Raw genomic sequence first — 12,521 nt, forward strand, 5'->3', positions numbered from 1 at the left:
AAGGTCTCCTCCCTTACTCATTTGATAATGCTAGTATCATTTTGATATCAAAACTTGGCAGAGACACAACAAAAAAAAGAAAACTTCAGACCAATATCCCTGATGACCAAAAATGTAAAAATCCACAATAAAATACTAACAAACCAAACCTAGCAGCACATCAAAAAGCTAATCCACCACAATCAAGTAGGCTTTATTTCTGGGATAGAGTTTGGTTCAACATACGCAAATCAATAAAAGTGATTCATCTCATAAACAGAAACAAAAACTACATGAACATCTCAACAGATGCAGAAAAGGCTTTTGATAAAATTCAAATCCCTTCATATTAAAAACCCTCAACAAACTAGATACCAACATATCCTAAAATAATAGGAGCTATCTATGACAAACCCACAGCCAACATCATACTGAATGGGCAAAAGCTAGAACTATTCTCCTTGAGAACTGGAATATGACAAAAATGCCCAGTCCCACATTTCTATTCAACATATCGCTAGAAGTCGTAGCCAGAGCAATCAGACAAAGAGAAAGAAAGAAAAGGCATCCAAACAGGAAGAGAGGAAGTCAAACTATCTCTCTTCACGGATGATGTGACACTATACCTAAAAAACCCCATAGTCTCTGCCCAAAGGCTTCTAGATTCGATGAACAACTTCAGCAAAGTTTTAGGATACAAAATCAATGTACAAAAATCAGTACCATTTCAATACACCAATAACATACAAGCTGAGAGACAAATCAAGAGTGAAAGCCTATTCACAACAGCAACAAAAAGGAATAGGAATACAGATAACCAGGGAGGTGAAAGAGCTGTACAGTGAGAGTTACAAAATACTGTTGAAAAAAATCAGAGGTGACACAAATGAAAAAATATTCTATGCTCATGAATAGGAAGGATCAATATTTTTTAAATGGTCAAACTGCCCACAACTATTTACAGATTCAATGCTAATCCTGTCAAACTACCAATGACATTTTTTACAGAATTAGAAAAAACATTCTAAAATTCATTTGGAACCAAAAAAGAGACCAAATACCCAAAGCAATCCTAATCCAAAAGCACAAAGCCAGAAGCATCACACTATGTGACTTCAAACTATACTATAAAGATAGAGTAACCAGGCAGGGTGAGGGGGCTCACGCCGGTAATCCTAGCACTTTGGGAAGCCAACATGGGCAGATCACGAGGTCAGGAGTTTGAGACCAGCCTGGACAACATAGTAAAACCCCGTCTCTACTAAAAATACAAAAAAAAATTAGGTGGGCGTGGTGGCAGGTGCCTGTAATCCCAGCTACTCGGGAGGCTGAGGCAGGAGAATTGCTTGAATCTGGGAGGCAACAGTTGCAGTAAGCTGAGATCTTGCCATTGCACTCCAGCCTAAGCAACATTGTGAGACTCCATCTCAAAAAAAAAAAAAAAAAAAAGAGTAACCAAAACAGCATGGTACTGATATAAAAATAGACACATAGACCAATGGAACAGAATACAGAGCCCAGAAATAAAGTCATATATCTATAACCACCTGATCTTCAACCAAGTTGACAAAAACAAGCAATAGGGAAAGGACTCCCTATTTAATAAATGCTGCTGGGATAACTGGCTAGTCACATGCAAAAGATTAAAATTAGACCTGTAACTTTCACCATATACAAAAATCAACTCAAGATGCATTACAGACTTAAATATAGAACCTAAAACTATAAATACCCTAAAAGAAAATCTAGGAAATACCATTCTGGACATTGGCCCAGACAAAGATTTGATGATGAAGATGCCAAAAGCAATTGCAACAAAAACGAAAACTGAAAAACGAGACCTAATGAAATGAAAGAGCTTCTGCACAGCAAGAGAAACTACCAACAGAGCAAACAGACAATGCATAGAATGGGAGAAAATATTTGCAAACTACATATCCAACAAAGGTCTAATATTCAGAATCTATAACGAACATAAACAAATCAACAAGCACAACACAAACAACCCCATTAAAAATGGGCAAAGGACGTGAACAGACACTTCTCAAAAGAAGATAAACACATGGTCAACAAGCCTATGAAAAAATGCTCAATATCACTAATCATTAGGGAAATGCAACTCTAAAGCACAGTGAAATACCATCTCACACCAGTCAGAATGGCTATTATTAAAAAGTTAAAAAAATAACAGATGCTGGCAAGGTTGTTGAGGAAAGGGAATACTTATACACTGGTGGTGGAAATGTAAATTAATTCAGCCACTGTGGAAAGCAGTCTGGAGATTTCTGAAAGAACTTAAAATAGAACTACCATTTGACCCAGCAATTTCATTACTGGGTATACACCCAAAGAAATATAAATCATTTTACCACAAAGACACAGGTATGCATATGTTTATCGCAGCACTATTCACAATAGCAAAGACACAGAATCAACCTAGAAGCCCATCAGCAGTGGACTAGATAAAGAAAATGTGGTAGGCATACACCATGGAATACTACATAGTTATTAAAAAATGAGATCATGGCCTTTGCAACAACATGGATGGAGCTGGAAGCTGTAATCTTAAATGAGTTAATGCGGGAACAGAAAATCAAATACTGCATGTTTTTACTTATAAGTGGTAGCTAAACATTGAGTATATATGGACACAAAAAAGCGAACGATAGACACTGAAGCCTATTGGAGGGTGGAGTGTGGGAGGAAGGTGAGGACTGAAAAACTACCTGTCAAGTATTATGAGATTACCTGGGTGACAAAATTATCTGAACACCAAATCCTCGTGACACGCAATTTACCCATGTAACAAACCTGCACACGTATCCCTTGGACCCAAAATAAGAGTCGGAAAGAAAAATGAAAAATAAAATTCTAACTACAGCTCAGACTAACCCCTGAGTAGCAAGCACATCCACAGGCTAGCACCAAAGCAGCATAGGAAAGGCATTAAAATCGAATCTGAGATTAGAATCACTTTCCACAGAAAGCGAGAGTACGCTTAGTCACATGGATTGCCTACTAAAACAAACAAAAAATTAATATTATCCAGAGCATAAGAGAACACATAATCATATCAACATAATATTCAAATTTTCCAATATACACTCCAAAATGACTTGACATATTTAAAAAAAAAAAAAAAAAGGAAAATGTGTCCAATTCTCAAGGGAAAGGACGATCAACAGATGCCAATCCTGAGTTGATCCAAATGTTGGAATTATCAGAGAAGACTTTAAAGTAGCTACTAACTATGGTCCCTGGGGTAAAAGACCAAACTTGAAATGAACAGAAAGGTGTAGGTACTCAAGAGAGGAACAGAAACCACTCAGAAAATGAAGACTTAAAAAATACAGTATCTAAGATTCTAAAAATCTCTGGGTGAGCTCAACAGCAGAACAGATATGACAGAGACAAAAGTAAGTGAACTGCAAGATATAGCAACAGAAAATATCCAGCATAGATAGATATGAGGAACAAGAGAGAGGAAAAAAGATTGAAAAATAAATGAACAAAGCCTTAGAGACATGTAGGACACTATCAAAACAGCTAACATTCTTGTCACTGGATTCCCAGAAGAGAAGGAAATAACTGGGGCAGAAAAATATTTGGAAAAAGTAATTTCTGAAAACTTCCCAAAATTACTGAAATACATCATTTTACAAATTCAGGAACTAGAAACACACAGAATAAATAAAATACCTCAACTTATCAGAATCAAACCATTTAAAACCTAAGTGTTTAAATCTTGATATAATCTAGAGAAAAACGAAAAATTACATATCGGGGAAAACTATTTGAATGACTACAGATGAGACCTGAAGATAGTCTTATGTTTTTAAAATTTATTTATTTATTTATTTATTGGAGACATGGTTTTGCTCTGCTGCCTAGGCTAGAGTGCAATGACATGCTCACAGCACACTGCAGTCTCAAACTCCTGGGCTCAAGGGATCCTCCCACCTCAGCAACAGCCACCCTAGTAGCTGGGACTACAGGTGCATGCCACTAGGACCGGCTAATTTTTTTGTATTATTTTGTAGAGACAGTGTTTCGCCACGTTGCCCAGGTTGGTCTCAAACTGCTGGGCTCAAGTGATCCACCCACCTCAACCTCCCAAAGTGCTGGGATTACAGGTGTGAGCCACCAGACCTGGCCGAAAATAGTCTTTTACGAGTTTTAAAGCTTTGATTTTTCCGTAAGTGCACTCCTGGTAACTTGAAAACATTGCACATTTGTCTCCTTTCTGTGGCCAGAATTGTTTTGTATCTCAAGTATGGAAAGGAGCTTTGCCAGAATCCTCCCATGCTAAGTGTAAGTAGAGCAGTTAGACTTTAACATGGTTGTGTAATAGTAATGAACATTCACATCTGACTTCAGGCAAGGCATGGCTGGAATGAAAAACATTGACCGTTAAGTGTTTTAAGGTGAACTTCTCAGATACTAGATCTCTTAGCTCACATAGTGGAATTTCGAGGAAAGTACAGGGTTTGCTCTTTATCTCCTGAGAAATGCGATGATGATTCTTTAAAGTACTGAGGGGTCAGGGAGAGGAGAAAACCATTAACCAAGAATTGTATAATCAGCTAAAATATTTTGCAGAAATGAAGGCAAAAGTAAAATAGTCTCAAATGAAGGAAAATGAAGGGAATTTGTCACAAGCAGACTTGCTCTAAAAAGAATGCTAAAATTCTTCAGGATAAAGGGAAATTATAACAGAAGGAAAAATGGATTTTCAGGAATGAAGCAAAACATAAATGTAAATGGGTAAGTAAATATAAAAGACTATTTTTCCTCTTGAGTTCTACATGACTGTTGAAAGCAAAAATTATAAAAACATCTGATGGGGCTTCCATATATATAAATGTAATACATATACCAACTAATGACTAAAGGTCAGGGAGTGGGGTAGGAGACAGTGGTAAACCTATATGGTTGCAAGGCTTCTTTCTACATTTTACTTGAAGTGGTATAATAGTAATAGTAAGTAGACTGCAAAAGTTTAGGTATGTATATTATAATCCACAGAATTACCAAAAAATTACCAAAAAGTATATTAAAACTATAATATAGAAATTAAAATGGAATATTACAAATTTTTAAATAATCCATAAGAAAGCAGGAAAGCAGAAACATAAAAACAAAAATATAGAGGAAAAACAGAAAACAAATAATAAAATGGCAGGCCTAAATCCAACCATATAATTACATTAAATGTAAATTATCTAAACACAGCAATTAAAACACAGAAATTGTCAGATTGGAATTTTTAAAAAGAGATCTAATATGTGTTATCTACAAGTAACTTACTTTAAATATAAAAATAGATAGAAAAAAGATGGGAAAAATATACCATGGAAAAATTAATAAAAAAAAAAGCTGGACTGGCTGTATTAATATCAGACAAAGTAGATTTCAGAACAAAGACATTACTAGGAATAAATAGGGATAGTACAGATTGATTAAAAAGAGTCAATTTATCAAAACACAAGAGTTCTAAACGTGTATACGTCTAACAACAAAGCTTCAAAACACACAAAATAAAAATACACAGAAGTGAAATGAGAAAGAAATCCACAATTATATTTTGAAATGTCAGTGCTAACAAAATCATCAACTTGGTATGAAACTACATTCTGCCCAACAATAGGAAACAAAATATTCTTTCATAAGTGCACATGGGACGTTCACCAAGATATTCTGGGGCAACACAAATCTTAACTTGAAAAGAACTAAAATCTTAAAAGTACATGTGTGTGAGTGTGTGTGTGTGTGTGTGTGTGGTGGGTTTTTTTGTTTGTTTTTTGTTTTTTTGTTTTTTTAGATGGAGTCTCAGCCAGGTGTGATGGCTCACGCCTGCAATCCCAGCACTATGGAGGCTGATGTGGGTGGATCACGAGGTCAGGAGTTCAAGACCAGCCTGACCAATATGGTGAAACCCCATCTCTACTAAAACTACAAAAATTAGCTGGGCGTGGTGGCACGTGCCTGTAGTCCCAGCTACTTGGGAGGCTGAGGCAGGAGAATCACTTGAACCTGGGAGGCAGAGGTTGCAGTGAGTCAAGATCGTGCCACTGCACTCCAGCTTGGGCAACAGAGCAAGATGCCATCTCAAAAAAAAAAAAAAATTGCTATATGGTAGCTCATATTGTTATCTCTTGGTGTGCTTTTATTGTTTTACTTGGCAATTTTATACATCTAAAGTATACTGCTACATAATCAACTTGACTCTTATTTACAAAGGACTTCAAAGCTTAGTAGTGACTTAAGCACTATTAGAGAATGTTTTGGTGCATATTGAGTATCAGTTATGATTTTCAATGGAAATAAACCCAAAAGGCAAGTAACTATCATTATAATTCTGATTATTAGAATAGAACAATAGCTACATATTGGACATTTCACCTCCTGCCTTTAGAACCCTTAAGATGCAATTATTTAATTTTGAAGCATACCCTTTTTGTTTCCTTTGCAGCCTGAGAATCATTATTTTTTTCAAAACCTTCTTTCAGCTCCTAGTCCTTGAGTGATGAGTGTGGTCATATAGATGCTTATATCATACAGATAATTTTATATCATATAGATATTTTAAACACTGAATAACATAGCAAAAACCTTTGAAAGCCAGATGACACCTAAGACCAATGGCTACCATATAAGGCAAACATATCAACTGTGAATTGAATAGTAAATGCTACTCCTGCACCAATGAATAGTGTCATGCATTCAAGTACCAGGTATGGCTTTTTCTGCTATGACACATGACTTCTTAAGAGCAGATAATCACACAACAAACAACATATTATGTAATTAGCATTTTCTTACTTATTAAAAAATTTTTAGGCTGAGCATGTCGGCTCAAGCCTCTAATCCCAACACTTTGGGAGGTCGATGTAGATGAATCTCTTGAGCCCAGGAGTTGGAGACCAGTCTGGGCAACAAAGCGAGACCCTGTCTCTACATAAAATAAAACGTTTTTTAAAATCAAAAATAGGCCAGCCGCTGTGGCTCATGCCTGTAATCCCAGCACTTTGGGAGGTCGAGAGGGGTGGATCACCTGAGGTCAGAAGTTTGAGACCAGCCTGACCAACATGGTGAAACCCCGTCTCTACTAAGAAATACAAAAATTAGCTGGCATGGTGACTGGTGCCTGTAATCGCAGCTACTCGGGAGGCTGAGGCAGGAGAATCGCTTGAACTTGGGAGGTGGAGGCTGCAGCGAGCCGAGATTGCACCACTGAACTCCAGCCTGGGCTACAGAGTGAGACTCCGGCTCAAAAAAATAATAAAAATAAAAAATAAATTTTATAAGGAAAAATATCCCTAGAATATTTTTCCCCACCAAGGGCTACCTATTAATATCTCACATAACTCTGTGCTTGAAACACAATTTGGGAAATATTGCCTTAAGATTTACTTTGACTAGCAATTCAGTGTTGCTTTTTTAAAAAATTCCGTACTCTGGAGTAACAGTGTTCTAAAACTGCTGAAAAACATTGGTTCGAGAAAAACATTTAGAAACACAAACCCTTGGAATGTGAGATGAAAACCCGAGCTAAAGGGAGAAAAAGGAAGAGAGAAAGAACACACAGGAAATAAAGGAATACAGTCAAGTGAAATACGACCACAAAGAGGAACAGATCCATCTCATTTCCCATTGGGGTATGGACGGACGTGTGGTGTTCGAGAAGACTGTTATCGGTCAGAGTTTTGCTCTAGATGACAAGTAGGACTGTAGTATCTCTAGGATGGGTCACTTCCCAAGCCCTCTATTACTTAAAAATTCAAGAAGGAACCGATGCTGGAGTACTTGTATCTCAGACTTCTAACCACTGCTCCTACGCTTTTCCAATATTACAACCAAAGACCAGTAGGGGGAGAAAAACGCACAGTACCCAACCCTTATCAGTAGTAATCTCAAAAGTCAACAGATTGATTTACTCTCAAGCAAACAGACGTCTAATGTACGCAGTACCAAGACACCACCTTGAATCAAATCTATAGCCTATATGACATTTCTGAAGCCTCTATTGGCTTTACGCGAAAAAATCCCCCACGTCTTCTGAATAGTTAGAATTGAATCCTACAAGCTGGTTTGAATCAGAATCCGATTCAAAAAACAAAACAAAAAAACAGCGCTTAGCAAAAGGTCCCCACGAACTGAGTCAAAGGACTGCAGAGGGCTGTGACAGTGCATTCCGCCTTAGGGATGGTATACAATTTAAACCATGTTGGCAGAAGAAAGCACAGCAACGCTTTGTAAAAAGCATTCTTTCTATTATAGAATCCATAACCACTCTGGTTAGCCACTGACAGCGGCGGTTAGCCACCGCGCCTCCTCTTACCCCCAAACTAATCTCGTTTCCTCTATGGGTGTAAAAGTGAAATAACCCACTTGCTCCCAATATTCCTTTCTATATCTCTACCCGAGCTCGCCTGCTGCTCGTAGAAACAAATATACTACATGTACGTTGTCCTAGGATGACACAACATCCTCACTACTCCAGAAGACGGATCATTTAACAAACGTCAGAAGAGCAGCCCCAACTGTACACAAACTTCGGGCGGAAAAGCAAGGCGCAGGCGCAGTAGCACATATTGTTACCCTATTTGCCCACTCCCTGCTCTTCCTCGCCTCAATTTCACTTCCGCTGCTGTGCGCATCTGCTTCCGGGGAATTGTAGGCCCTGCCCCTCCTCAGCTCTTACCCTCCTCTGCCGGAGGAGGGGGGGAGCCGAGGGGGTGGGGAAGAGTTCGTTGTTTGTTTACACGATGTGAGCGGAAAAAGAGACCAATAAAGTTTATTCTGGAAACAAAAGGAAAAAAAAACAGGGGCGACGGAGAAAGGAGTCGGGGGCGGGGGCGTGTGGCGGGGGCTAGCCAGGAGAGGGAGCGAGAAGGAGAAAGCGGCAGTTCCGGTGCCGGCGCTGCGGCCGCTGAGGTCTCGGGCTGCTGCTGCCGCGGCCGCTGGGAGTGGGGCTGGGGCCGCCGGCGAGGCAGGGCTCGGGCCCGGCCGGGCAGCTCCGGAGCGGCGGGGGAGAGGGGCCGGGAGGCGGGGGCCGTGCCGCCCGCTCTCCTCTCCCTCGGCGCCGCCGCCGCCGCCCGCGGGGCTGGGACCCGATGCGGTTAGAGCCGCGGAGCCTGGAAGAGCCCCGAGCGTGAGTAGAGCGCGGACTGGCCGGGAGCGGGTGCGGTGGGAATGGGGACGGGGTGGGTGCCGGAGACTCCCGGGCGCGCCCGCCGTGTTGGGCGGGGGCTACGGGCTGGTCGTCTCCCAGCGTCGGCCCGCGGCGGAGTTCGCCTGCGATCGCCGCTCCCTCTCCCTCGCCTGCCTCTGGCCTCTCCCAGCTGCAGAGGCGAGGGCTCGCCGCTCCCTCTCCTTTCTCTCTGGCTGCCGCCTCACTCTTCCTTTCCTTCTACTCCCAGTTTTGGGGACGGGGCGGCTGGAGGTTGAGGAAGTGCGCCCAGGGCCGCCGCCCCGGCCGCGGTGGCTCCGTCTCCCGCGCCCTGCACGCCCACCCAGCCGGCGGGTGGAGGGGCTGCCGCGAGCACCGCGGCGCAAGGCACCCGGGCGCGGAACCGCGAGCTTTTCCGGAGGGGCTGTCACGCCCGAGGACTCCGGCCCCGCCAGCCTGGCGGCCCTGCGTTTGCCTCTTACTGGGTTTAAATCGCCCGGCAGGGGTATGGAAGGAACACCGCTCCCCCCACTCCCCAGCTCCCCCTCCCACCCTTCCTTTCGAGGTTGTTTTTTCCTTTTAGCTGAGACAAACGCTTAGACCTTTCATTCATAGACCTGAGACAGTGACTCATGTGACTTGTGTCTTTACTAAGTGTATTATGTGATGCCTGTTCCATAGCTCCTAAGTGGCTCGGAAAGGTAGGGTAGGGCCCAGAATTGGGCTATGTAAACACCAGATGTTCAGCCGGCGTGTTTTTGACCTCGACTTGAGGGGTTTATTTTAGGATGCTAAACGAATAGTGATGGTGGCCAACCATGTTACCAGACGTGGGAATCGAAAGCTATTTTTTTTATGTCAATAATTGAGGCTATTTACATAGTTAAATAAAGGGTAAAGGGAGCGCAACAAGAGGGGCTTTCTAGAAAACAGTCTGCATATTCTTTAATGAATTAGAGTTGTGATTTCATCTTGGTGAAGCTTCCTCATGCCAGCACTGCGCCTTTGTACACATGCAGGACCTGGGTTTTCGGAGCGATGTTTTGAATCGTAGTTTGTGTGGCCGGGAAGAACCCCTTAGAATACTTGGGCAGGTAAATTCCAGGTTATCTCAGGGGATCATGTCTACTGCGACTTTTGAACCACTGAGGGCAGTATTGGTCATATGTTATCCTGCTTAGAAATTGAATTTTTCTGAGTATTTGCTTACATTGCACCGTACAAAATTTATGTGCTGGATTGCGTGTTTTAAGACGACTTCTGGAAAATACTCAAAATACCGTGTTGCTAAGTTAGTTTGGATAAATCGAAACACTTTGCTCTCAAAGCAACTACAGTCTTAACAATTTAATGTGTCTGTGTATTCAGGTTTTAAGTTGTTTTTTTTTTTCTTTTAACTAAAGCACTGAAGCTCGATTGACAGCATAGATCTCTGTCTAAATATCACATGTTCTGGAAAATTTTAATTATCAGATTAACTGTTCTGCAGTGTCATCAGCCAGAATTATCTGAGGAGGACTCTGTGTGTGTGTGTGTGTGTGTGTGTGTGTGTGTGTGTGTGTGTGTTGGTGTTTTGCTTAAGTTTTTTCATCTCACATTTTAGGACAAAATAAAACTTCATAACTTTTTTCAAAAGTTTCTTGTGCTTTTTCAAAATAGAGTACGTTGCTATTAAAATCGTAAAAAAGGTGATAAAAAGTGATAGCATATCGTGATAGCATCATGGGGGAAATAACAAGAAAGTAAAGGAATATTAATATTGTATGATTGTGCATGTAAAGTTTTAAAGACATTCCTGTCAGTTTTAAATAATTAAAAATGAAACACCTATAAATGTAAAAGAGTGTTTTTATTTAAGGTTAAAACTTTTAACTAAATTGGTTATAGCATTAAGGAGATGTCACTAAATACAAATATTGTACTTAAACTGAAAAATGGCTTCATGAAAGTGTAAATTGTCATGGGCCTTGATATATTTAAAAGGGAGACTGTGAAAGTGCAGTGGCTTTACTTGCTGTGTGCATGGAACAGCCTTTCTGATAGCAGAGCTTCCTTCCTGTCAGAATAAAGTCCTCTCCATCCCAAATCTGTATCCCCTTAAAAAATAAAACAAAAAAAAACCCCTAAACTTATAAATAATATATAACATAAAGTAGATTGTAATAACTTTTTCTCTAAACCAGTTTACTTTGTGTGCCACTTCTTCTAAGTGCCCTTTACTAAATAAAGATTTTTAAACAGTTACCATTACCATTTAAAGGACACTTGCTCTGTTGATCTGTTTATTTGAAGAGAGGTAATTTAATCCCATTTGATCTCTTGAGCAGGTACAATAGCATTAAAAGGATCAGTTCTCTATTTTATTATTTTATATCTTGAATTCCAAGACAGGGGTGATTCTTTAAATGAAGTGTGTTTCTTAAGCATTATAAAATATTTCGTCTGCAGTGAAAATATTTACAATCTTAAAAATTATTCAGCTTTAGAAGTATATGTCTTAGAATGTCATGGTTTACATTTTATTAGCACAGTTATCAAATAGTTTTTCTTAAGTATTACTTACCTTGAGCTATATCAACAGTGCCATAGACAGAGTGGTATTACTATCCCTAAGAAATGGTATTCTAATCTGAAGTCAGTTGGCAGGTGACAGACTCATTGACAAAACCAACATTTGCCGACTCCTTTCACTGTATCATGCTGCGTCTAATCTCCAGCCTGTTTTTTAATAGAACTGAAGAAATTAGGGCCCAAGGAGGCTTAATTACTGAAGATCTCCATTTCCCATATTTGCAGTAATATCTTTATTTAATTTCCTTTACATCATAAACAGTGGTTTTCAATCCTGGCTACACATTAGAATAATCTAGGGAGCTTTTTAAAAGTACTCTGGTCTCATCCCCAGAGATCGTGATTCAATTGGCCTGAGATGGATCCCAGTTATCTGTGTTTTTGTTTGTTTTGAAGTTCACCAGGAAATGCGAATAGAAAAGAATGTAAAACCCTGGCTGTCAAGGACCTGTATGATTTGGTCCTTGCTTCTTTCTCTAGGTTTATTTCTCTTCCCTACTCCTGCAGCTCCCTTGGTTTTTTCACACTCTCCTGTGCAAATACAGTTTGTACTTCCTGAGACATTTGAACACTCCATTCTCCTTCCTTGACTGGTTGACTCCTACTGATCTTTCACATCACCTCCTTTGAAAAGTCTAGTCTGGGTTAGGTGTCCCTGCTTCCTGTTCCTATAGCATCTTGTACTCCCACTGTCATAGCATTAACCTCACTGCATTGTAATTGCCTATTTCTTTGTCCATATCCTCTATTAGGCTGTAAATTCCATGAGGATAGGGACTCCTGTCTTATATACTGTACC

At 40.2% G+C, this 12,521-nt stretch overlaps 1 protein-coding gene across 2 annotated transcripts in view; it reads left to right on the forward strand.

The window, feature by feature from the left end:
* The first annotated feature begins 8,886 nt into the window (after nucleotides 1-8,886).
* PIK3CA (phosphatidylinositol-4,5-bisphosphate 3-kinase catalytic subunit alpha) overlaps nucleotides 8,887-12,521 on the forward strand; it is a 91,656-nt gene continuing 88,021 nt past the window's right edge. For both annotated transcript variants that reach the window (XM_005546432.4, XM_065540212.2), the window contains exon 1: nucleotides 8,887-9,133. The gene's annotated coding sequence lies outside the window, so the exon portion shown is untranslated. The remainder of the gene's footprint in view (nucleotides 9,134-12,521) is intronic.

The sequence above is a fragment of the Macaca fascicularis genome, chromosome 2 (genome assembly GCF_037993035.2).
Source record: "Macaca fascicularis isolate 582-1 chromosome 2, T2T-MFA8v1.1".
Taxonomy (NCBI): domain Eukaryota; kingdom Metazoa; phylum Chordata; class Mammalia; order Primates; family Cercopithecidae; genus Macaca; species Macaca fascicularis.